This window comes from Tachypleus tridentatus, chromosome 10, assembly GCF_004210375.1.
Source record: "Tachypleus tridentatus isolate NWPU-2018 chromosome 10, ASM421037v1, whole genome shotgun sequence".
Lineage (NCBI taxonomy): Eukaryota > Metazoa > Arthropoda > Merostomata > Xiphosura > Limulidae > Tachypleus > Tachypleus tridentatus.
The window spans coordinates 169837454-169864312 of record NC_134834.1 but is presented as its reverse complement, the minus strand read 5'-3'; the positions used below and the strand labels follow the sequence as shown (position 1 = coordinate 169864312).

The window sequence follows — 26859 nt, the reverse complement described above, 5'->3', positions numbered from 1 at the left end:
CCTAGGTAATAAATTATCTATACTTCGATATTCAATATTTTATGTCTATTTGAGTTATAATTATCCTTTTGGTATCCTTAGGAGTACTTTCATAATTATTCACACAAATCATTTAATGCATTGTGTGAAACAGGATCAGGTGTGGAAGCTTCTGTTTGAACGATCCTGTTGTGATGATGGTTCGCTATCCGCTTGAGAACACATCCTGCATTGATTTTAACGGTCACGCCCCTTCTTCTACGAAACCTACAAACCTTTGTGCAACATACTCTGGAGTGAAATATAAATATGAAAACTGTCATCAGGTTATAGTTATATCATGGGTTAATGAAACTTTGTCAGACGTAATGCCAAACTTTCTGCTATACATATAAGCCAATTCAACTTTTACACCATCATTGTTTTCAAATGTTTCTTATAAATATATAAATAATATTAGATAAAACAACAACATGGTAATACATGATTGACCATAATACTATAGGGTTAAGGAACCTTAATAGAATTACACGAATTCTGTAAAGTATTGTATTTAAACTTATATTTCAACACTGCAACTACCCACTTTTTGATCGATTAGCTATACCTAATCGAAATGTAACGAATTATTTTTATTTTGGGTACAAAACCTAAAAGTACAAAATCAAGACATAATATTTATCAGATTAACCTTTTTATACAATACATTAACGTAAGTTTTATATAAAACACGCACAAGATTGTTTGGCAAACAGTATTTGAGTTAATATTTGTGAGGCTAGTAATGTGAAACAGACCTTGAACAAGAAACTGGACCATTTGAGTCCATCTTATGTTTCTAAACATTTGGAAATTTAGTGCAGATGTGTATTGATGACTATTTTGCTAGCGTAATGGAATTTTTGTAGTTGAAACAACATAACGTATATTCTACAAATTATACTAAACGTGATTCATTTCTGTGTATGTATAGTTCAATAAAACAGACCAATTTAAACTAAAAATAAAAATAGAGCATCTTAGTTTGTGCAACGAAAATACTTAATCAAAATTTCTGATACTTGCATAGCTTAAATGTTAACAATATATTATCATTGTTCCCATATAATGTACCATACCATTATTCCATGAGTTTAATTAATCATGAAAAAATATTAGGAAAAAACATTAACCATATACTGAATTTTCAAGTGGCAAGGAAAGTGTATCCGACTCATTCACAGATATCTCTCAACAATTTTTTATCTATACAGTTAAATATTAAACCACTTTACCCTTTCTAATACGTCGTACTTTAATTTGTTATTCGTACACCGAAATTTTGTCATAAGAAACATGCATTAAAAATAACCTGATTTCCCTTCATTTAACGTCACCATTAGTAGGACCACTTTTACGTCACAAAGTGATACTTGAAAGTTCTAATAAAATTCTGGCTAGCAAGAATGTTATTAGACCTTTCTTCTGCTGTTGTTTCCGTTCCTAGTTTCATGCACGTGTACGCAATAAGAGCTTCATTAAGCAGCTAACTGTGGGTTGCCAAGGCCTGCATGTCTCAGGTGAAGCGCACTATAATGAGGCATCCACCAGGGGGCCTGACGTGATACGCTACCCTAACGAATAGTTTTTTTTCTCAGAAGAATATCAAAGTGAAGTGTTGTATTGCTTTTTGCGAAATGCAAGCAAGCAAGAAAACCTAACAGACTTAAAACATTATCTTGACGTAAAACTGATTTGATGCTTCGTAAACAGAACTTGAATCCATTAAAAATTAAAAAAATATATTTTTATTACAGCCATAAATAAAACGACAACTTTCTTACCATTACATAATTATATTTCCAAATAAGTTTCAAATTTTCTACTACCATAATTTAAGTTGAAACCAAACCTTCTAGAGTACATTGATATAAACACGTGCTTCGTTTTATAACTTAAAACAACCACATACGATCCCCAAGAACTGTAAAATAACAGGTTTTCACGCTAAACTTATGTAACGTGAACAATTTAATAGTAGAAGCAGTAATGAAATAACACATTAAAGCTTGTAATTCACTCGTTTAGGCCGAATTTACTAAACATTGAGCTTTGCAGTTATGCATCTAATACTGTATATATCTAGGTTTATGTTTCAATCAAAAATGTCCTGACCATTTAATTCAAAGTTTGAGCTTATAACGAATAATCCACTTGATCCCGAGATGTTATTTCATTATCTATAAGAAAGTTCACTTTAAAGAAACGTGTAGCGCAGTCACTGAAAACAGCAATTGCTGCCTTAAATAAAATATTTGCAGAAAACGTAGTTAAAGAAATTTTCTACAATTATTATGAGTGATGTCCTATTTTAAATGAGCGCTTAATTCCGTGCAGTGGAAAGAATGTAGCTGCATGTTGATTATGTTCATTTACAATTAAGAAACTAAGTTTATTTATGTGTAGATCTATGCATTGCGTGTTCATGTACATAATAATTTTCATGTTAATATTTAATTCTTATTTATTCATTGCCATACTTTTAATTACCTTTCATGGTCGATCACCTCAAATTTTACAAAGTAATATCAGTATTTTCCTAGTGCATTATCTTTCTTTCAAACTGCTCTGAAGCCAGTATTTCGAAAGATAGTCTATTTTATCAGGACATCTTTGAATGTTTAGCCGTTTACTTTTTTGTAGAGAATTTCAATAAACCAAAATAATTATATGAAAATAACTCACAAGTTGTAGAGAGTAGTTTATAACAAAAAATGTATTATATTTTATCATGGATTTGACCCTCTGTTTTTTTCAGCAGGGTATATCAGGACACGTCGTGTTCTGTATATACATAAAGTAAGTGTAGGTGCTATTTAACATCTTAGCCACCTGCGTGATATCAATTTGTATGTACACAATGAGCCAAAAATATACAGCGTTTGCTAACTTTGTTCTCCCTAGATCCACGTACAGGTCTATTGCCTGTTTCTGATGGTTATATTATATGTTGTGTAGAACACACAACAAATCCATCTTCAAAGTTATGTAACTATCGCATATCTTTATTATAATAACATGGTTTCACAAATTTTTGGCTGACTCCAGTATTTACTTCTAACTTTGCAGTAATACATCGCTGTTTAGCCATGACAAACTTAAAAAAGCACCACCACCATGTAAACTACGCTTTCATTCATAGAAGACCCCAAATGACACAGTGGTATATACATATATCTACGGACTTATATCACTAGAAACCTGATTTTGATACCCGTGGCGGGTAGAGCATACATAGCCAATCACATGGTATAGCTTTGCATTTAACGACGAACAAACAAACATTTATATGAGACGTTTTGCGTCCATATAATAAGAAAAAACAAGCCTTAGAAGTGTCGTACAAGCCTAAAGATTTCAAAACAGGATGTTTATAAAATGTATGCTGAACTTATGTGTATTAAGGTGAATAACTTATACACTGAAAGCGATAGACCTAAAACAAATGTCGCATAAGCGATTTTTGAATTCTTCGAAGCGTTAAATTAATATGACTTTCAACAAAAGAGATTCTAACATGAAATCATTAATGAGTTGATTTAGTAGCTGTGAAACCAAGTAACAAAAACTGTAACATGACAACAGAGTTTCGCTTCCCCTCCCTCTCGTCGCCAATGAAACATGTTAAACAGAGAGAATAAACATAGCTTCCCCAGGAAGAGGTGAAATGTTCTATTTAGACGTTTCTGTTTTTGCTAAAATGAGTTTTAAGAAACTTTTACAAATTATGATGAGTTTTTTATATAAATTAATAATTACAGGTGTTTAAATTTAAACGAGCTCTTCTGATTTGTTCTCACCAAGAAACATGAATTTGTAAAAAAAACTTTAAATATTTATGATATATTATTTTATAATTATAAAATATTTATTTTAAGCAGTTCTGAAAAATGATCAATCTAAAATTCAGATAAGTTGTCCTAAGGCATTTATAATTTTCTAAGTGTTTACATTTATGCTTCACACACGCCAGAGAATTCTTCCATCTTTTAATCTCTCCTGGATCAGTTTTTACTGTATTTTCGACGTTGTCCACGTTGTTCTACTAAATTATAGCTGTGAGTGAATATAAACAGCCAACTAAGTCCGTCCAACTAACTCAGTTTCAGTTTAGATACAATCAGGTTTTTTTTTCAATAAGAGTGCTAATGGAGCTGAGTCGGTGCGCTTTTCAGTGTTTCATTTCTTCGGTTTAGAAGTACATCGAGCAGTATCTCAGCCTCAACAGTCAACAAAGCCCGGAATGAAGCTTCGTTGTATGAAAACAGTTGCGCAAACAGTTTTCTCTGCAACAATTTTGTATAAACACATATATATATATATATATATATCTTGATTCGTTTATACCATTCAAGTAGAGGCGGTTAAGTTCTGGTGGTACATATTTCTTAACAATTTCAATAGAACAAAGAAGTATACGTGCTCAAACGTACTCGATCGATTTGTATAACACACAAATATTTGAAATATAATTTATTTGACCTTACGTAAAATCTCAATCTATGTGTTTTAGCCATAAAAGTACCAACCAAATAATCATTTTGAAGCGAACGAACTCAGATATTTATTTAACTGTGTTATCTGATTTTGTTTTTGAGCAGAAATGAAAACTGAGGTAATAAGGTTTCCTCTTATAAGCAAACTGAACCTGGCTATTCATGGCCTCTATAAAGAACATCTGCATCTCACAAACATATATTTTGCAAGCGTAATTTCGATAAGTTCAGCTTTATGTTACTTGAATGTCTTACACACCTGCTTCTGGTAAATCCTATTTCAATGTAAAAAGTACGTGCTCGCCACATGATAAACACAACTATGTGGTAGTACGTGCTCGCCACATGATAAACACAACTATGTGGTACAAGAATCACATGTACATTAAAATAAAACGCTAATAAAATATGCTTTCTGAACTCACTACGCTGCACATTCATGTTAAAAATGTGTGTTAACCATGAAGATTTTCAGAAAATTGACATGGATCTTCAATGTAAAAACAACGTGTCTAAACACCTACATGTCTGGTTGAAATCGATGAATACTTAAAACCTTGTAAAACCCTTTGCATCCACTTCAAGGCTACGTTAAACTAAAGATGCTTAGTGGTAGTGAAATACTGTGTCTATATTGGAAACTCCTGAACAGTAAATATATTTACTTTTATTGTAATTATTGTAATATTTTGCTTTAATTCGGCGACTTAGTAATATCTGAACACAAGATATTTTTAATTATAAGAATACATGTGGGAGCTTATGTAAACATGTATACTGTTGTTTTGTAAGAATCTTTTCACTCAAAATCACGAAAACCATGCCTATCACTGTCACACACATAGACACAAACATAAGTTATGGAATAAGCTTATGACATATGTAATCATATCAAGACGGCCCAAAACAGACACACATTTCAAAACAGCAAAGTTTTTGTTATTAAAAAATAAATGCATGAGCTTAATATAACACAGGAGTTTAACTTTATTTCTCGAAATATTAATTATATTTAAAAGTATTAATTATAAATGTGTCACTGCAACCCCCTGTAGAAATATTAATTCTATAGAATACATCATCAGCAGTATCACAAAGCATGATAAAAATAATCCATTTAAAATGCTAATAGCCTATGTAGTTAAACTTTATCATTTGTTACATAGCAAAACATAGAGAATAAGTTCAAATTCTATAAATCCAGTTGGAAGTAACTAAACCGTCCATGCTTTTCGCTTATGGTGTTTTTATATATTGTTATATATCTGAAGAATCATATCGATAGTAAAACATCTGTGGCTTGATAATTTATGTCTCTAGTGGCACATCGGTATAATGTGTGGACTTACGATGCTAAAACCGAGTTTTGATCCCTATGATGGGCAGAGCGCAAATAGTTTCATGCTTAAAAACAAAGAAACAAACAATGCAATTCTTTACAGCCACCTTCAAAAATATCTCACAAAAATTCTCAACTTTTCTATTTAAATAAAAAAATAATTTCACAAAAATCGTGCAACTTGATTTTTAAGAAAAATTAATCTTTATTTGAAAAAAGAAGTATTTGTTTTTTTTAATTAAGGTCTACTCGCTATAAAGACAACCGAACAACACAGTTTCGTTAGTGTGAGCTACAATTTGAAGAGAAACATTAATATATGTATAAAGTAAGGTTTTGTTTAATGTTCGAGATGCTTTCCCTTATCTTCAGTGATTGTTCTTACCCAGTTAACCAAATTATTGAATTGCTGGGATACACGAGCATGTTGGCCACAGGTCTGTAAAATGGTCTCGTAATACTTGGCAGGCACATTAACTATGCATTAGATGGGGATGCTGGTATTAGATATTTTGTTGCAGCGTTAGAATTCTATTAAAAGGTAAAGGGGGACAACTTGCTTATGAATTAATCTAAGAAGTATTACTTTCTCAGATTTGATCACATTACTCATCTTTTAAAGTACAACATAGTTGTGATTTGTAAACAAAGAAAAGTCCATTTATCTTTATATCGTTAGGCTAGAAGATGGTAATGTTATTTGAATTACAAAATAAACGTGCTTGACTAAGCAAGAAAATTGTTTGTTTCAGAAATTACCGCAAAGCTGCGTACTATATTTCATTTTCAACTCATGGTCTCGAGGAAAAGCAGCTAATCATCGACCACCATTTTTAATATATTTCAGCTTTATTTTGTCAGGTCAGGAGAGGTCTTTCACTACGTGAAGTACGACATAGTCGTGGTTTGTCAGACAAGGAAATGTCCTTTCACGTGGTTAGATCAAAAGAGGTTGATCATAATTCGAAATAAAATGTAGTTGTGCTTCATGAAACAGAGAAATACCACTGGTGAGGTCGAGAGACACTGGACAGCACTTGGGGGAAAATAATCGTTATAAGTTTCGCTTCCGAAAACGCTTTATGTTGGTCGTCCACCCCTCAGTATAATTTACAACGATCTATACTATCTGCTTTAACGTAACCAAAGAAAACAAGGACAGGAAGTTTTGGAGATTTGGAAAATCTGATAACCGACGACAGGTAGAATGACCTTGAAGATCTGTTTGAAATCAGAAATGAGAGAGTGCAAAACTTAAGTACCTCACAGAGCTCACCATAATCAGACTTAAAGAAGAAAGACGGAAGACTTCCGAAACGTCATCAGACCATAAAGAAAGTGTTTGCTTGAGGCAGTCAGCACCCCTTGTATCACGTTATACTCAGGAGAACTGTCGATCGATGATCTGTTTTACTGATGAGAAAAAGATTGAACTTAAGTGGTTAGCATCAACATTATGCAGAAAGAAATGGAAGCCTGCTGTATGCATTTCAGATAATCATGTTATGAATTTTCCCAGTACATATCCTATGAAAGTAGTATTTCAGATGAGATTACCCAACTGAAGACATTACGGTTAAAGAAAAACAGTGCTAATGATAGATTTCGGATAACTGGTTACACTCTACAGTAAATTGATGTAATTTATTGAAACATTTCTTTATCGGACTTGTTTTCAAAGCCGTTAAAATATTTGAAGATAATAGTAAGTGTTGACAATTTGAAACGGTTTCGAATAACAATAAAAGGCACCTGAAAAACATTTGAAAACAACCACAAAGTTTCAAAGAGAAATGTTTCGGCGATTTTACTAACTATATTTTTTAAATAGTCGCTATAAAGCAAGCATATGTTCTAGAAGCATACCAACTAAGAAGCCAAAATTGACATAAGAATCTCCAGTATATAAGAAGATAACAAATAGGAAGTTAACAATAAATTTACTGGGTGGCGTATACTTGTGCTTTTCATTGTTAGTAGCTTACAGAATCACCTATTTTAACATCATTACTGTTACTACATAATTCAAAGTTTCTTGAGTCAACTTCTGTGGTTCTCACTAAAGATCTGGGAATATGTTTATATTATTGGATTTCACTCGAAACTTCACAGGTGCTAATAAACTAACCATCTCTAATTCAAAAGTGATAGACTAGAGTTAACACCGCCAAAAATGTAGATTCCAAAATATATAGCGTGATTTGTTTATGTGGTAATGTAATACAAACCATTCTACCTCAAATACGGAGTCTGGTAAACTAGCCAAAGAGTCCGAGAAGGTCCGTTATTCAATTTTTCATGTCCCTCGCTGGTACAGTGGTAAGTATACGAACTTACAACGCTAAAATCAGCGATTCGATTCCCCTCGATGGACTCATCAGGTACCCCGTTGTGGCTTTGTTATAAGAAAACACACATAAAATTGCAGAATTAGGAGTCGGACTCAATCTTTTGATTGGAAGGCAGAAGCTCTGCCTGCTCGTGGTATGGTGAACAAGTCTTTTAGGGATGACGTGTAACTTTATTTATTTATATAAGTATAATGTTTAACTGTTTCCGGCAACTTACAGTTACAACATTCTAGATATCTAAATAATGGATGTTAATAAATACCCAAAATACTCCTTTTGTAATTTAAAGAAAATATACATGAACATAAAAAATACGTACGATAAACCGTTACCATTTACTATATTATTTTCAAGTCATAACTCTCAGTTTTTTTTTGTTTTTTTTTAAATTTCACTCAAAGCTACACGACGGCTATTTGCGCTAGCCGTCCCTAATTTAGCAGTATAAGACTAGAGGGAAGGCATCTAATCATTACTATCCACTGCCAACTCTTCTGCTACTCTTTTACCAACGAATGGTGGGATTGACAGTCACATTATAACGCCCCTACGGCTGAAAGGGCTGGCATGTTTGGTGTCACGAGGATTCGAACCCCCGATCCTCAGATTACGAGCCGAACGCCTTAACTCACCTGGCCATGACGAGCCGAACTCTCAGTAATAACTCATTAAGTTGCTAGAAAATCCGGAACGTGAATAACAATACATAAAGGTATAAGTTGAAGAATTTATGTCACTGTATTACAATAAACAATTGGTAACAAAATATCAACATGTTTTGCTTTAGTGTGACATGAAATACAATCGTAACGAACCTTAGCTTCGTGTAACTTGTCGATCACTTGAATGAGTCCACAACGTTTACCACGAGTCACTGCTTCATGTACATCACTTTTATTAGCAGGATTGCAATACTGATTAACTGTATCAAATACATACTGTTCTTATGATGTGTGAGTAGCAGGGATTCATCTTAGTAAAACTCGGTACTATAAAACGGATGTAATATGAATGCAGTGGTCTTCTTCTTAAGCGAGACAGATAAAATAACGACACACTGGGTGACAAACTTACGTTATGTCATAAGAAATTCAAAGAGAGTAGAGTTCCGAAGTATAAGAAAACCGACTCCTCAGTGAATCACAAACTGATATTTCCCCTGGCACAAAATTATCTGCGAGCATTTGTTCCGTACTTCGCTGAGAATCATTCCAATAAGTAACATAATTTTCCCTTCACCTGCTGGATTAAAGTACAACTTAGAAATAAATTATTATCGGATTAAAGTATTAAACAATATTTTTCCTATTGTTTATGAGAGAGGACGTATTTCAGCTTACCTTGAGGCATAAAAACCACACTTCCCCCTATTTTGTTTGTGATTGTGTGGTTTATTATTGTATCTTAATAGTACTCGTTCATCTTTATCTAAATGAAAACTACGTTAGAGCATTAGGTACATATGGAAAAGTTATTAACAAAAAGTTCCAAGTTTACAATAGGTATCTTACTTAGTACTTGGTCCATAGTTTATGAGATGATATATTTGTCAGAGTTGTTAAGAACAGCAATAAAGTAAGATGAAGAACATGCCAATAATATACCTAATTTATTTTATAAGAGTAGGAGAAAATGATTTCATAAACCGCTGAAGTCACCTATGAATAATTATGATATGACACATCAAGGAATACAGGAAAGATATCATGATGAGAAAAACAGTCGCTCCCCAAAAAGTCGTTTCTACAGAGTATGTTCATATAATAGAAATACCCAACCAACGGAAAATGCTTAATAGCTTACAGTTCCATGGGACTTCAGTTATTTATAGTAAGGCAACTACACTTCCTACAAGGTATACTGAGGAATTATGTTACATTTCTCGAGTTTCTAATTTGACATAAAGCAAGACGGTCTCGATTATTTATAATGATCTTCCAACCACTGTAACATTTACACCGTGAAACATGTGGTACTCGCTATTCTGTAATTATCTATAATATTGTTTCTCTTGCATAGCCAATAAGTTGTGTAATTTGAGTCACCAAAGCATTTTTTGAATATCAGTTAAGTCAAAGTTCTTTCACGTTTTATCTGAAACTAACGTGGAATACAGCTCAGATGTATTTACGAAATGCAGATCATACGTACAAAAATATTTAGACTATGAAATTAATTAGCTGGCTGAGGATCTATTCCATTTAACATTGTATAAATGTATGGGCGTATCTAAAATCATATGTTTTTAGTGTTTCTCTACATTAATTATATTCTCAAAGAACTTCATAATCTTAATTTTTAATTAAAGCCAGCTTTAAATTATCTTTTTACCAAATAAAATACCCCTCCAATGGCACAGTGGCATGTCTGCGGACTTACAATACCAGAAACCGGGTTTCTATACCCGTAGTACACAGAGCACAGATAGTTCATTGTGTAGTTTTGCTTAACTTTAAATAAACACATTGCATTCCAGGTATAAATATCGTTCTTTACAAAACATTTCTTGAGATGTTCTTAAAGTAAACCAACTAGCTCCCAAAGTCAGTCTAAGACTTTAACGTAGCACAATGTTACAATATATGATCTAGCGATCATATTAACGAAGTATCATAAGACCTGTTAGAGACTGTAAAAATCATATTTATTAGAAATAAATAAATAAACAAAAATTCGATCTTGTTTCATTAAAAACAAGACAAAATACGGATGTTTTGGCATATTAATTTATGAATTTAAGCCCGTCCATTTATTTCATTTAAAGAACAAACTATATCTAAATTTATTCACAGTTTCAGGCGCGTATTTGGATTCAATGATGTTGTTGTATTTAATTAATATGAGTAAACTAAAAAAGGAAGTTAAAAGTCTTACTTACTGGCGTATAGGATCACATAGTAAAAACTGAACAGTGAACACTACATCACAGCCAACTCTGCTGCAAATTTTGTTTTGATTTAGCTCATTATCATTATCAGTAAGCCAACGTTATAAAATGAACAAGCTACCTTTGATTTTTAGATAAACACTGTTGAGTAGAACCTGAATAAACATAGGCTTCTTATTTGATTATTTCTTTGTTTTATCACATAGTTATATCGTATCTAACTGTATTCCACATCTCTTTATATTTCACACCTTAGAAAAATATTTAAGCTGATTATGTTACTCAAAAATTAATTTGACGAAAATAAAAATAAGAAAGGTTGGAAAAGTCTGCCTGTAATCTTTGATAAAAAAGGTTTTACTCGGACATTAATGGAAAGGCTTATACACTAATGTGTTTCAGTGGTGAACACTGGCACTGACAGGTGGTGATGTCATAATCTTACAAAAAGAGCAGTGCGGGATTAAGTCTTGATAATACAAAAATAGTGTTCGATAATTCTATAATGTCTGTTGCAGTATAACGACTAAATAACATCTAAACATTTTGATGGAATATAATGGAAGGTGTTTAAAGATAGTATATTAAAAGCTGAGGTGGGTAATAGAATTGCGATTCATTCCACAGATAATGTGGTTTTTAGCAAATGTCTGAAGATAAATGAAGAACAATTAAGAACTGTTAATCAGATTCTTAAACAAGGATAAACAGAACACGTGGAGTCATAATAACTAATTTATTAGTTTAAAAGAAATGGTAGATATTAGGCCATCAAATGATTTGCGTGCCAACCAGAATATTTAATGGAGTTATCTATTCAATGAAAAGGACATAACTATATAAAATCGCTGGAAGCTACCAAATAAAACAAGAAAAGTGCCTGGAAATTACTTAAGTTTAAGAATTTGAAACATTTCAGAACTGGTAAACTGAAGTACTTTAAAATCTTATTCAAAATGTAAAGAATGTTTTTAAGAGTGAAATAGGATATCTAGATCCAAAATGTCATTCAAATTCCAACTGTTTTATTCTGTTCCAATTTCCATGTTATTTTTAAATTATTTTGTAACGTTTAATGCACACGTGAAAAGTGTTAAAAGTTTAATAGCATTAACTTACTGTGGTTTTATCCTAGTATTAGGGTATAATAAATCCTGCATCCATCAAATATGTTTTATGGAATTTCTTTAAACGCTTAATCTAATGGTATTGAGAGATTGATTCTTCATAATGACAAATCTTAACTTGCGATACTGTGTTTACAGAGAAACGTGGAAAAGCCAATGTCATTCTTTCACTATATTATAACTTATCAAGTTAACATTGCACAATAATAGTTCATAATATAACCTCTATGTATCTTTATATAAAATAAACTAGCTAAATCACAATTCCTTCGCACTGGTGTTTCTATGAGTTAATACCGAAAGTATTTTTTGCGCATCTTAAAAACACAATCTTGAATTTCCCTTAAAATATACTGAAATTATTTTGTAGAATGTTTGCAGTAAACATAATTTATCCAATAAGATGGAAAAATGTTTATAAATTTATTTTAGAGTAAAATAGTAGCGCAGACAATTGAGGATAGGGCGACTGTTTTAATGGATATTTCCTATTCACTGGCTTGGTTGCATTACGTCTGGGTTTTGTGATCCAATCGTCTATAGATGTGTGAAATAACTCAACATGAAACTCAAGAACCTCTTGAAGCTGATTCAAAGTAAAGAGTGAATACTTAGAGCACTTTGTCAGTACTATTCTTTAAGATGTATGAACTTATGTTACTGAATAAACAATGACTAGGAAACATACCTTGGCCACTAACGTCTAATTTAATGTAAGCAAAAATCAAAATACATAATTTAATGTCTTTCTTCAAAGTTGCATCAAAGGTTACGTTTGAACCTTAATCACAAAACTGGAATTGCTGTTTTCTGTTGAGAATGATATCTTGTTCCTGTCAAAGCCATAAAGTATTACACAATGAAAATGTTTTACAGTAAGATTTAACAAACATGATATTTCTAAGTTCAAGGTAACATAAATTGGGTCGTACTGCTTTTACTACAAAGTATAATTAGTTCAAAGTATCTCCACGTTGGATGTTTAATAATTTATTAGCACGAAACTTACAAAGAAATATTTAGAGCCCTGAAAACTAGAAAATACTGGTGATTACAATATATTTACTACTGTTAGTATATGCTGTTCGTAATAACTCTATACATTACACGTTATAAAAACGTTTATATGTATAACGTTCTTACAATTTCGAAAGCTCAACACAATATTCTTTTTTAATATACTTGTAGTAACCCATTAACTATTCATGTACACTTTTTAATGTAAACATTATTTAATAAAAAGTACATTTATACATTTTCTCCAACCATTAATGTAGTAAAATATAATGAAATAGTGTTAAAATTTCAGTAATGAATATTAAAGAACGTTAAAAAAACTTTGATTTTAAATTATGAAAATATAGTACTAAAGTGTGTTTAAAGACATTTAACCAAGCACTGTCTCCAGACAGTGAAGAACGACATAGATGTGGGATGTTGTGGGCTTAAACACCCTCATCTTGCTCTTCCAATTTCTATTATTTTAATTTTGTGTTATTTTATTCATTTAATTTATTTTACTTCTTTATGCGAGACTGGCAAATAGAGGCTAAGATTGATAGACGGTGTATCCCCGCCACAGTGTGGGGCCTACTTAGTTAGTCACCTCCAATTCTACATCCAACATTAAAGTTTGTACATTGAAATCCTTTCACGTCATGCAGCGTTTTTTATTTCATAATTTTCTTTTAGATTGTTTTTGGTTATAAAAAAATTGCGATTTGATTTTATTCTACCTACAGTAGTAATATTCTCTTTGGTTTGTTTTGAATTTCGCGCAAAGCTACACGAGGGCTATCTGCGTTAGCCGTCTCTAATTTAGGAGTGTAAGACGAGAGGGAAGACAATTAGTCATCACTACCCACCGCCAATTCTTGGGCTACTCTTTTACCAACGAATAGTGGGATTGACCGTGACATTATAATGCTCTCACGGCTGAAAGGGCGATTATGTTTGGTTACGGGTAATTCGAACCCACGACCCTGAGATTACGAGTCGAGTGCCTTAACCACCTGGTCATGCTAGGCCAACAGTCTCCTTAAATGTAATTTAAACATATATACACACACGTGGTTAAATATATGTATACATATGAGGTCTCAGAAAACTAGTTTTGAACATCAATAAAATTTTCTTATCAATGCATTTTTATATTATTTTAGAAAATGATTTTATATTTTCCGTATCGTGTAGTATTGTCAACAATTTTAAAATAAATTCCTATGGTGAAGCGTTTGATATATCTTCGCGGGAGAAATAAAACGAATCTTAGCGTATTTGTAATTTGTAATAACGTATTATTAAAGAGAACTAATAAAGTCTAAATCCTGATCAAAAAGCACTGTCATGGGAAACGAGCAGCAAACGTTTTGTGTTCGATTCTCCATGCTGGACAAAGCACATAAATTACATTACTTATATTTGCATACATGACTAATAAAACTAAAAATAACAGACTAAAGCGTTTCTCATATCAAAAGAGGCTAAGTAGTTAATGTACTGGATGTAAATTTAAGATTCCTTGGTTTGTGTCCCGTTATCGACAAAAAGGTATTGAGCTGCGTATTTCAGGTTCTTTATAAGACTTACGATCAAACTAGAATAACTCAAGAGTTGGCGGTAAATGATGTTTACTAGCTGTTTATCACTTCCAAATTATGGGTGGCTCTCCTGCGAGTTTCTTTACGCGAAATTCAAACAAACAAACATAATTCTATTTTGCACACAAAAAGTGAGAGAATTTGTAGATATCCAAGCAATGTAGATAGATTTAAAATTTGACATTTTCTTGGTGTTTGTCTACAACTTTGTGTACAAAGGAACATTTTCTAAAGCTTTTCAAGAGCCGGTTTGAAAATCAAAAGGATTGTAAGTTTCAACATGTTTTTCACTCTTAATATATTCTACACATAAAGGATAATCAGGTAACTCAGAATTCTAAATAATTCATAGTCTTGGAAAAGTACGCAAATAATGCTTAAATATAAACAGCTGAAATAAACTTACAAACAAGCTATTGGAATATTTTCTCTGTCAAACACATGTTTTTGACCCAAGCTCCTTTACAATAAACACTTGTAAGCTTGTAGCTTACACATCTGGTGAAATACACAAACATTAACTCAGATTTTCATAACATTCAATGCAATCTTTTACACTGAATATGGAAGGATGTTTTTGATCTTTCGACTTAATACTTGTTGGAAATTAGTCGCTTCAAATTTCAGTAACAAAAAACAAATTTAGCTACAGTAAGATAGAATCTGAAAATAGAAATAATGGATCGTATGAATGATATTATTTTTAATAAAAGTAAATTTCAACACAAACAACACAATTTTTACAATAATATAATAAAATGGGTATATAACTATGAATAATTTTAGAGAGACACGAACACATACACGCACGTATTACACTGGTCTGAATGTGCAGTATTCTAAAAAGCTTTTCGAAGGGTTACACTTTATAAGAATGCAAATATTTTTAAATATAACTGTATTTCTGTGAACTAGGTAATTTAATAACACTTTTAAAGATATCTTTTCATGGTTTGGTTTGAATTTCGCACAAAGCTACTCGAGGGATATCTGCGCTTGCCGTCCCTAATTTAGCAGTGTAAAACTAGAGGGAAGGCAGTTAGTCATCACCACCCACCGCCAACTCTTGGGCTGCTCTTTTATCAACGAATAGTGGGATTGACCGTCACATTATAACGCTCCCACGGCTGAAAGGGCGAGCATGTTTGGTGCGACGGGGATTTGGATCCACGGCCCTCTGATTACGAGTCGAGTGCCTTAACCACTTGGCCATGCCGGGCCTATAAAATGTGTTTTATTTAACAATATTGGTTTCTTCGTAGTTAGGATTTTTAACACTTACCCATTACTTAAAACTATACATGTTTGAAATATACGATGTCATGAATTTAAGACCTAGATCTCTGGTAATTAATTAAATTAAAATGATATTCATTAAAGTTTATGTTTCAACCAAAACACTTTTTTTCTATATTAATTAACAATGTATTCTTCGAGTTTCATTACACTAAGGAAATAATCTGTAAAGCTTATTTTAAAAATTCATGAAATTATTATTTTCATATATAAGTGCTAGATTAATTTATTTTACTTTACTCTATTTGTCTGAACTTACATTGAGAGCGGCATCTGGATAATGGCCATGTTCAGGGTTACCCTGTTATAGTGTCTGACATCTCATTTCCCGGTGAGTGCTGTTATAATTAACGTCATTTTGCTTTCTAAAAAATCACGTTTCGAACCAAATGTAATAAGTTAACTGAGTACTTTCAGAGTATAACACTCGAGTTTTGTACTTTTTGACTCCATTCTTTAACACAAAAAAAATGTTAAGGAAATCTTTTCTGTTAGGTGGTTAAGTTCTGACAGGTCTTTATATTTTATAAAAAATAATCATATCATAAACTGCGAAGTTTTTATGCACGAATCCCACTTCGCGAAATAAAAATAAAAATTCATAATTTACACGTTCTTGAATGTGTCATAAAATGTGGATTTAAAGAGGAAACCGATAATTGTGATAAAATACTTTTTTTATCATAGAAATTTACAGTACATCAAACTTCGAAAAGTAGACGTAAAAAACTCATAAATCAAAAAACATTTATAAGTAGAACTTTAAGGCTTCAAAAACATTTTTTGTGTCACTCTAAAATGGTATAATACAAAGAGTAAATAAAAATAATGCAAACATCTAAGAAGTGTAATAGACTTCATTTTTATTCTAGCAGTTTGTATGAATAAAAATTGCTATGCTGACATTATCGGGCCTGGCATGGCCTAGCGCGTTAAGGCGTGCGCTTCGTAATCTGCGGGTTCGCGCCCGAGTCGCGCCAAAACATGCTCGCCCTCCCAGCCGTGGGGGCGTTATAATGTGACGGTCAATCCCACTATTCGTTGGTAAAAGAGTAGCCCAAGAGTTGGCGGTGGGTGGTGATGACTAGCTGCCTTCCCTCTAGTCTTACACTACTAAATTAGGGACGGCTAGCACAGATAGCCCTCGAGTTGCTTTGTGCGAAATTCCCAAACAAAAACTGACATTGTCTAAACATACCGTTTCTGTAATTACTTAACTCAATTATTTAAATATATAATATCAAAACACATTCCATAAATCATGTCAATCGAGCCTCATGGAATCTCAGTATTTTAACTAAGTCAATGATAAGGATTTATCTTGATAAAATATTGTACCTTCTTAGTGGAAAATTACAGCAGATGTTAAAGTTTTGAAATATTATTTTAAAATTCAAGCAATCACATTTAAAGTTAAATGCAATTTTCTTTATTTTATATCGATTTGGATACGAAAACGTTGAAAAAACCGGAGTCAGTTCTCGTTGAACACTTTCATAAGCCTAAACTCTGTTTATTTAATGAAAATGTGGGGTGATTTTGGCATTACTAAAAATGCCTCCTCGTCCCAGTGGCACAGCAGTACGTGTGCGGACTTATACAACTAAAAATCGAGTTTCGACACCTGTACTGGACAGAGTATTGGTTTGGTTTGTTTTGAATACTGGGGCTATCTGCGCTAGCCGTTCCTAATTTAGGAATCTAAGACTAGAGAGAAGGTAGCTAGACATCACCATTCACCGCCAACTCTTAAGATACTCTTTTAACATCGAATTGTGGGATTGACCGTCACATTATAACACCTCCACGACTGGAAGGGCAAGCATGTTTTTTAGTGTGACGAGGATTTGAACCCGCGAGTCGAGTGCCTAAATCACCTGACCATGCAGGACCTCTAGACAGAGTACAAAGTGTAGCTTTGTATTTAATTAAAAAAAAATTAAAAGTCATACTCCTAATTCAGTTGTTAAGCGGTTTAAATTAACTTGAGATGAATAAATCTTTTTGTGACGCTCTAGTTCGTTCTACTCTTGGTCACATCAAATATTCTGATGTTTCTCTTCCATTACAAGATGTGTGTAAGTTTTTGTTAAAAAAATAAAGCCTGAACTTTTGTTAAATATGTATGTGTAATTTATGCCTGTTTAAATAAGTGTGTATATATTTGAATATTTGCATAGTAATATAGTTTGTTATAACCAAAAACAAACCGAAATAAAAAAATAAAAACGCTGCATCAATTAAAAGGATCCCAGACTACAAGTTATAATGTGAGATTTAAAATGTACCCTTGGTTTTGGAGTTGGAGGTGACTGAAAGATTAAGACCCAAATTGCGGTGGGGATAAATCGTTTATCAGTCTTAAACTCCATTCGCCATTCTCAAATAAAGAAATAAAATTAAGGAATAGCAATAGAAATCAAACTTAAAATAATATAAATAGAAATTAGGAGAACAAGATGTGGGTATTTTAGCCCACAACGTCCTACATCTATATAACCTTTCACTGCCTGCAAATAGTTGTGGAAAGGTGAATGCTCTCCAAAGTAAAAAAGAAGAAGAAACAGAAAAATACATAAACATAAAGTACTGCCATTTGGGGTTAAATCAGTTTAATAAACTTTCTTCTTGAAGTTATCAAGCCGACCCCATTATGGTAGTAAGGCAGTAACTAGTAACCTATAAAACTAATACAAATATAAAGGATCACAGCCAGTTATACAACTCCCAATCACCACCCAGTAAGTACTATGTAACTATCAATTTTCATACTCTAAACAAGCCTTTATACGTGGTCAGGTGTTCATTGACATAAAATAGTGACTAGTTGTTAAATGACCTTATTCACTGGTATAATTCGCTTACTGGGCTACCAGTTAGTGCTATACTACCATAATGAGGGCTGGAATACTAACTTTAAGAGGTAAGTTTATTTAACTTACTTACCTTTAAATAGTAGTAACTTATTTTTATACTTTATATATTTTTCTTTACGTTGGAGAGCAGTCACCTCACCACAACTGTCTATAGGCAGTGAAGGGTGATATAGATGTAAACGTTGTAGACTTAAAAGACCCACATCTTGCTATCCTAATTTCTAATTCTAGCATTTTAATTTTTGTTGCTATTCCTTTATTTTATTTCTATACGTGAGACTGACAAATGGAAGTTAGAACTATCTAATAGACGGTGTATGCCCACCACAAAGTGGGTCCTATTTCTTCAGTCACCTCCAAAACCAGGGTATATTTTATTTGCCACATTATAACCTGTACCTTGGAATTTGTTCAAATGATTCAGCGTTTTTTTATTTTTTAACACTTGTTTTGGCTTGTTTTTGGTTATAACAAACTAACATTAGTCAGAGGTTTGGATTAGGCATTTTTAACTCAGTTCTTCCGCTTTATTTTGTTTTAATTTACTTAACTCTGCAGTATTAATACTCTCTTTACATACATACAAATATATATTTCCTACATCTGTAAATAATATTTCGAAATAAACAATGAGTGTGTGAATAAGAAATATTAGTCTGGTTATAACGTTCCTGTAGATTATCTACATTACTAGCTACGTGAGATTTTGCTTTATATGTATAGATTTTACAAAAGGGAAGAAATCAAGCCATACTTTTGGAAAATATTAAACATAAAATCAAGAATCATGTAATAAACATATTCCTCTTCTAAACAGTCAGAATATGATAATATCCTAATACAATTAATTAAATATTTGAAATTCGTAGCCTCGTTCCCCGCTGAGACAGCGGTAATTCTTGGGATTTACAACGCTAAAATCAGAGGCTCGATCGCTCTCGGTGGACATAACGCGTACGTTGATCTGGCTTTGTTATAAAAAACACACACTTGTGGTATCTAAACAGTCAGAAAAGCCTATCGTGTCTTGTATATTGTGAAGTTATTCAATAGTTATTTAATATCTGCGTTTTTGTTTCTTTTTTCAGCTCACTAAGACAATAAATCGTGTAAAAATATCTATCATGACAGCCTTTTCATTCTAGCTTAATTAGCAAAGCTGCGGAGTTCACAAAATGCGATATATCCACGAATCTACTTGAGAGCAATAAGCCTAATATGTCACTGTATGTTTGCAGAAGCTGAAAATTATTTTGAGTCATCAGGAAAACGACGAACTTAGGTTATTACCATACTTACATTAAATTGTATAATATCGCGGTTCTGATTTTGTTTGGTTTATATCAAATTTCGCGCAGAGCTACACAAGATCTATCTGCGCTAGCCGTCCCTAATTTTGCAGTGTAAAACTAGAGGGAAGCCAGCTAGTCATCACCACCCACCGCCAGCTCTTGGGCTACTCTTTTACCAAATAATAGTGGGATTGATCGACACTTTATAACACTCCCACGGCTGAAAGGGCGAGCCTGTTTGGTGTGACGGGGATTCAAACCCGCGACCCTCAGATTACGAATCAAGTGCCTTAATCACCTGGCGATGCTTGTTCCAAGTTTCCTTGTTTGCTTAATTAACCTAAATAGCTTCTTCGTAGCCAAAAGTAATTGGTGTTTATCATGTTACTTAACACATTAACATTTCGAACAAGCTTAAAATCAAAACATTTTGCTGTGCAAATAAACAAGTGACAGTAATGTGTTAATGTTTAGCCGTTTCAACAGTTGTGTGACCATAAATTGTTACTCACTCTTCAACAAAAATTTAGTCAACTTTCTTCTGATGAAATAAGCATATTAAAACTCTACATTTTAGATTCAGAATTATAAGGTAGATCAATAATAATAATACAGTAATTTGAGTTTTATATGTTCTATTTTATTTCAATTATATTTTTGTCCGTTTCTATAACGTGTAATTTTTTAATTAATGAAGAGAAAAAATATTTGAAAAACTCAAAAATAAACAAGTTACACGTTTTTATGACCAAATTTAATAACAAAAAATCTAACTAAATTATTTCCAGATGGGAAAACGAGAGAAGATAATTTTGAGAAACGCATCTTTCAGGTACTTTTACTTTTATCAGCTTTCTTTCCAAATGAAAATAGCAACAAAAGCAAAATATAAAAATAAATTCGACCATTTTAATCATTCTGTTTACTATGAAATATTTCAGTCGATGTAATATTCAAATCATTTTTAATATTGAGACAAAAACAAACATGGCCAGGTAGTTAGGGAGCTCGACTCACAATATGAGGGTCTCGGGTTCGAATTCCCTTCCTACCAAACATGCTTGCCTTTTCAGCCGTGTGAGCGTCATGATGTGATGGTCAATCCCACTATTCGTTAGTAAAAGAGTAGCCCAAGAGTTGGCTGTTGGTGGTGATGACTAGCTGCCTTCTCTGTAGTCTTACACTGCTAAATTAGGGACGGCTAGCGCAGATAACATTCGTGTAACTTCGCGTGAAATAAAAAAAAACAAACACAGCCCAGCTTTATTTCTTGAGGCCCCACAGTGGTGTCTTTGGATTTACAACGCTAAAAACTGGGTTTAGATACTTGGCAGATCACAGATAGTTCATTGTGTAGCTTTATGCCTAACTGCAATCAACCAATCAAACTGAGTATATCAAACTATTCTGATTCCACAAAATATACAAGAAACTTACTTTGTCTGGTACATATATAAAAACAAGAACTAAACCATTAAAATTAAAATTATTTTCATAACGCACTGTTTTAGATGATGTTGATAGCATTCATATTTCGCTACAAAAGAAAATTGGGGCTTAAAATGTCAATGATTGAAAAAGCTGAAATAAATTTCGTTAGTTATCTTCCATTTACTTTTGTCGGGGCTTTAAACAGGGCTGCTTCTAAAACAGTCAAGATTTTGATTTGGGATTCTTCTCACCTGTGCTACAGGCATATTATTCTCAACAAGCCCACATGATCAATAGCAGAATTTTACCGTGGGTCTACACCTTGTCCATATCTATGATATATGGTTAATTATAGGTTGGCTTCTATTCCGCACGAAAGGCTGGATTCTTATGTTGTACTTGCAGTAACTTTTGAGTTAGATTTGGTTGTTGTGAGAGAATACCTGTATTACAACTATTCTAAAAGGGATCCTCTGCGTGAGGTATAAATATAATAAAATGAATCATAAAACCCAAAAACACTTACAAAACTATTTATTTCATATTTAATTATACCACACTGACATTTATTCCTTTTACAAATATAAATCATCTCAAATTTATTACAAAACGATAAGAAGAAGTAAGTTGAGATAGAATTTTTTTTCTCGTAAATAATCGGTTTAGTTTCTTTTATTTGTTACTCGTTTTGCAAAGAATTGCAACATTACTATTTTTACATATTTTCATATGATACGCGAAACAAATCCTACGTTAAAAAAAAAAAAACAGGTGACAAAAACTATCCAAGATTTATTCTCGCACGGAAAATATTCAGATTCATAACTACGAGGTACAAAAAATTATAGATCACTCTGAAATTTAATACAATTTGCTGCATTTTATTTTTGCCAAGAATTTATTTTGTCATGACAAAGAAAAAAAAAATGTGAGGTGCGATCGAGTATAATTATGTCTGTCGTATTTCCACGCACGAAGACTAACTCGATTATTTAGTAGAAATCTGATTACGTTTAGTTCATGTTCTCATGCACAAGTCATCAAACCTAATATAAATTTTCTAAATATTTCTTTTGTTTTTTTATATATATTTTACACACATTAAATTAAAATAAGATTTTATTATAGCAAATTCAAAAATAAAAATAAATTCAGCGAAGACTTGAAAGAATAAACCAAGTTATTTGCTTGTTTCTAGACTTTTTGCACTAACCTACACAAACGTAATCATTCTTAATTTTAAATCGATAGATGAGATGGAAGACATGTGGCCAATAGCGCCCACCGTCAACCCTTGAGTTACTCCTCGCTAATCGAATAGTGGAAGTCATTCTTCCAGCATAATCATGGCTTTTAAAAATGGAAAGCATTTTTGTTTTCATTTTTTCAGTAATGACGGATTTACAGTAGTGTGATGATGTCCATTAGGTCACACACTCGATTCAATTTTGTTGTAAAAAAAACACGTTAAGAATGTTATTAATACAATCAAACTGAAAAGTAAACATGTTGAAACTAATAAACATTAAAATAACTATCAGATCGTTCATGTCGTTTAAAACAGCTGATAAAATTGTTTTTACATATAAGTATTTGGGCATAAAACGTTTGCTTTAAATCACATTGTGTAACTGACCCTGTAGAAAGGTGAACAATTTGTTCAGATGAGACCACACACGCCTAAAACGTTAATGAGCGAGAGAACATCATACATGCTTCATTGATTACAAATTATTAAATATCTGGTTCTGGTTCGTAAATAATACAAAATAATAATTAAAATTATTAAGGAAAAATATCTTATGAGGAAGGTTCAAACCCAAATTAAGAGGATAAAATATTGTTACGATGGCAGAAAAGTAACATTTCTTATACTAATCGTTCCTTTATGCCTACTAAAATAGTGCAAACGAAATAAAGGTAGTTGTTTTTTATTTCACGCGTATCGCATGGTAATCAATTGAGTTTGATACAGAAATTTTAATGTATATAACTTCTTAACTGTGAAAGTGAATGATTATATTATTAAAGTATGCAAATTTGCTCAGTTATACTGTTGCCAATGTTGTTGTTGTTGTTATTTTTAGTTTCGCTCTTAAAACATCATTTATTTTCTTTGGAAATTAAAATTATTGATTCGTATACCGTTTCACCAAACGTGCTCTCCTTTCCAGCCATGAGAGCGTTATAATGTGAGGTCAATCCCAATATTCTTTGGGTCGGCTAATGAAGATAGCCCTCGTGCAGCTTTGGGTGAAATTCAGAATATCCTTTAAAGATGTTTAGAAAAATCTAAGCTGATCTAGAGAAGAAAAACTAAAAGCTATAGAAAAGTGTTCCACCTTTAAAGATCACATGGTTATATTCTAATCAATCACGAAATATGAGCGATTTACTAGTTCTCTGGGCCCGGCATGGCCAAGCGTGTTAAGGCATGCGACTCGTAATCTGAGGTTCGCGGGTTCGCATCCCCGTCGCGCCAAATCTGCTCGTCCTTTCAGACGCGAGTGTGTTATAATGTGACGGTCAATCCCACTATTCGTTGGTAAAAGAGTAGCCCAAGAGTTGGTGGTGGGTGGTGATGAATAGCTGCCTTCCCTCTAGTCTTACACTGCTAAATTAGGAACGGCTAGCACAGATATCCCTCGAGTAGCTTTGTGCGAAATTCAAAACAAATAAACAAATCTTGTTCTCTACTACTTACTGTTGCATTTTTATCTCCTAAAGTAAGAGTCTCCCGCTGATATAGCGGTAAGTCTACGTATTTACAACGCTAAATTGAGGGGTTCGATTTTCCTCGATGGACTCAGAAGATAGTTTTATGTGGCTTTGCTATAATAAAAACACCCACATCCAAAGGTAAAGGTACGTCCACTAAGCTAACAAAATATTACCCATAGCAGCCGTCTTAAAATACATTTTTACTTCAAGTGGATTTCTCGTCATCATGAATTTCTAACAAAATATTATTTTGTTAAATAGAAATAGTGACTAATGGTACGGTTTTCTCCCGACAGAAATGTAAACTTCCAATGAAGTTCAGACATAATTTTAGAAAAACCAGATCTTACGGTAACAGCATAATTGAAAAATATGATAGACTGCGTGTTATAACTACATCTTTATTTCTTAAATACAAATATATGTAGAAGTATACATATATATATCTGTGTGTGTGTATGCGTGCGCGAATGTTAATACAGTACACTACAAATATAAAGCTTTTAAAATATAGGAATAATGGTATTAGTTGAGCCTACAAATGTATATATATATATATGTATGCTGCTTCATAAAGCCTCTGAGATTTAAAGAAAAAATAATCATCTGAATAACATGTTATTTATTTTCCATATTTTTTATCTTTTTCATATTTTATCTTATATTTTTTATCAGATTTTTAAAATCTGTTTGTTATTCGTAGAGCTTTAAAAGTCATACTAAGCCTAAAAGCATAATTATTTTTTACAAACGGAGCATAAATCCAATTGTTTTCGAACATAGCATTGTAGTAAATGGTTAAGGAGAGATAGCCTTTGTTGAATCTACATTCATTTGCCCTGAAGTCTATGAAGTACTATATTTTACTAAGTTTATTTATAAATTAAGTGTATCTTGTGATATAAGCGGTAAAGTTTGTCAAGATGGAGGTCTTGTAAACAGAATATATCTTAAAAGACAAGTAAAAATCCGATTATTGCCTATGTAACGCATAGTTAGATAGAAATTATATCGTAAATATGGAACCACTGGATGTACATTAAGTAATTACATAAATATAATTAATACATGGAACCACTGGAACTTAAAAAAGCTCTGTATTTATATAAATGGGGGAAAAAACAAAGATATGTGTACGTTTCAGAAAAACCTTATTTATCAATTGTTGTTAATTAATTATAGTTAGTAAATGAAGCTTTTGCGAAAAGTACAATTGTTTTTGTTTTTTCTAATGTTACATAAAACTTCAGTTAGATTGGAAAACGAATACTTTTGTCACAATCTCTTGAAATAACACTGAGATAAAGTGAACATATAATACGGAAAATTATCCTTTTTTTAACGCTATCTATTTTTATTATGAACTTTTTAGGCAAAAGGAAAACGTGATAATAATTGTATCGGTACAAGCCACTAAAATTCTATTTATGTTTAGATTTTTAGAATAGCTAGAAGTCCTAAGGAAAAATAACAGCATATTCTATCACTGTTGTTCATTTTTATATTAGTTTTTCCCGGCCGACTTCTTAAAGCTAACAACTTTATTCGTAAAACAAACGCATGCTGAAACAAAGAACTATGTTAGAGAATCTCAACGGAAAAGTGTATGCTATATATATTACTTCTAAATGAATACCGTTTGCTCGGTAATTAAATAAGGACAATAAAAATACAGTTAATTAAATTAATGTAAACTGGCTGACTTTTGATCATGTTACTTTATCATAAATATACCATATTTTAAACTAACTCGCATATTTTTTTTCATTTGAGACAGGCTTTCCGTAACAAACGATACATACAACTGTCTTACAAATTAGAAATCATTAATGAAAAGATTCTCAAATTTTTCTTAAGTTCCTATATTGTGTGTTAAATAATAAAGTTTTCAGTCCTAGAAACAAGCATGACAAATTACACTTACCCTAAAAAGGAGCATCAACATACCTCTGGGTGCTTTTAACAGAAGTTTTACAGTAGGAGATAGTTGTCTTTAATTGAGACCCAAGTTTGTTGAGTCTAATTTGACAGATTGAAAACTAAACACTTGTAGGTAGGAGAGCTAGAGATATACTCGTTAGTTTCAGTCACGTTCAGCAGCACGCAGAGAATGCTGGCCACCAAAGCTGGTCCTTGATAAATGATCTTATCTCTCTTTGCACTCCCTATTGATCGAGTATATGTTGCCCTCTAGTGGTGTTCCATGTAACCTGTATAGAAGATCATTTGAAAACATCATTTTCTCCTCTCTAGTTTAATGACTTCATTCCAGCGTATGGTTTGTTAAGATAACATATACCCGCTACCTTGCTACGTTCCCTTTAATTCGTCACGAACCACTTGACCTTCACAGTGGGTGAAGAAAGTCATCAGTAAAATTACTCAGAAATTTGTGGACACAAAAAATAAAGATTAATATAAAGGC

The 26859-nt window shown here is 32.5% G+C and overlaps 1 protein-coding gene across 2 annotated transcripts in view; it reads right to left on the bottom strand.

Annotated features, from left to right (window-relative positions):
* Positions 1–26557, bottom strand: part of LOC143230892 (dopamine D2-like receptor) — a 186167-nt gene extending 159610 nt beyond the window's left edge. Inside the window, exon 1 of one of the 2 annotated variants that reach the window (XM_076465181.1) lies at positions 26359–26557. The gene's annotated coding sequence lies outside the window, so the exon portion shown is untranslated. The remainder of the gene's footprint in view (positions 1–26358) is intronic. The other variant, XM_076465182.1, reaches the window with a different exon arrangement.
* Positions 26558–26859: the final 302 nt, after the last annotated feature.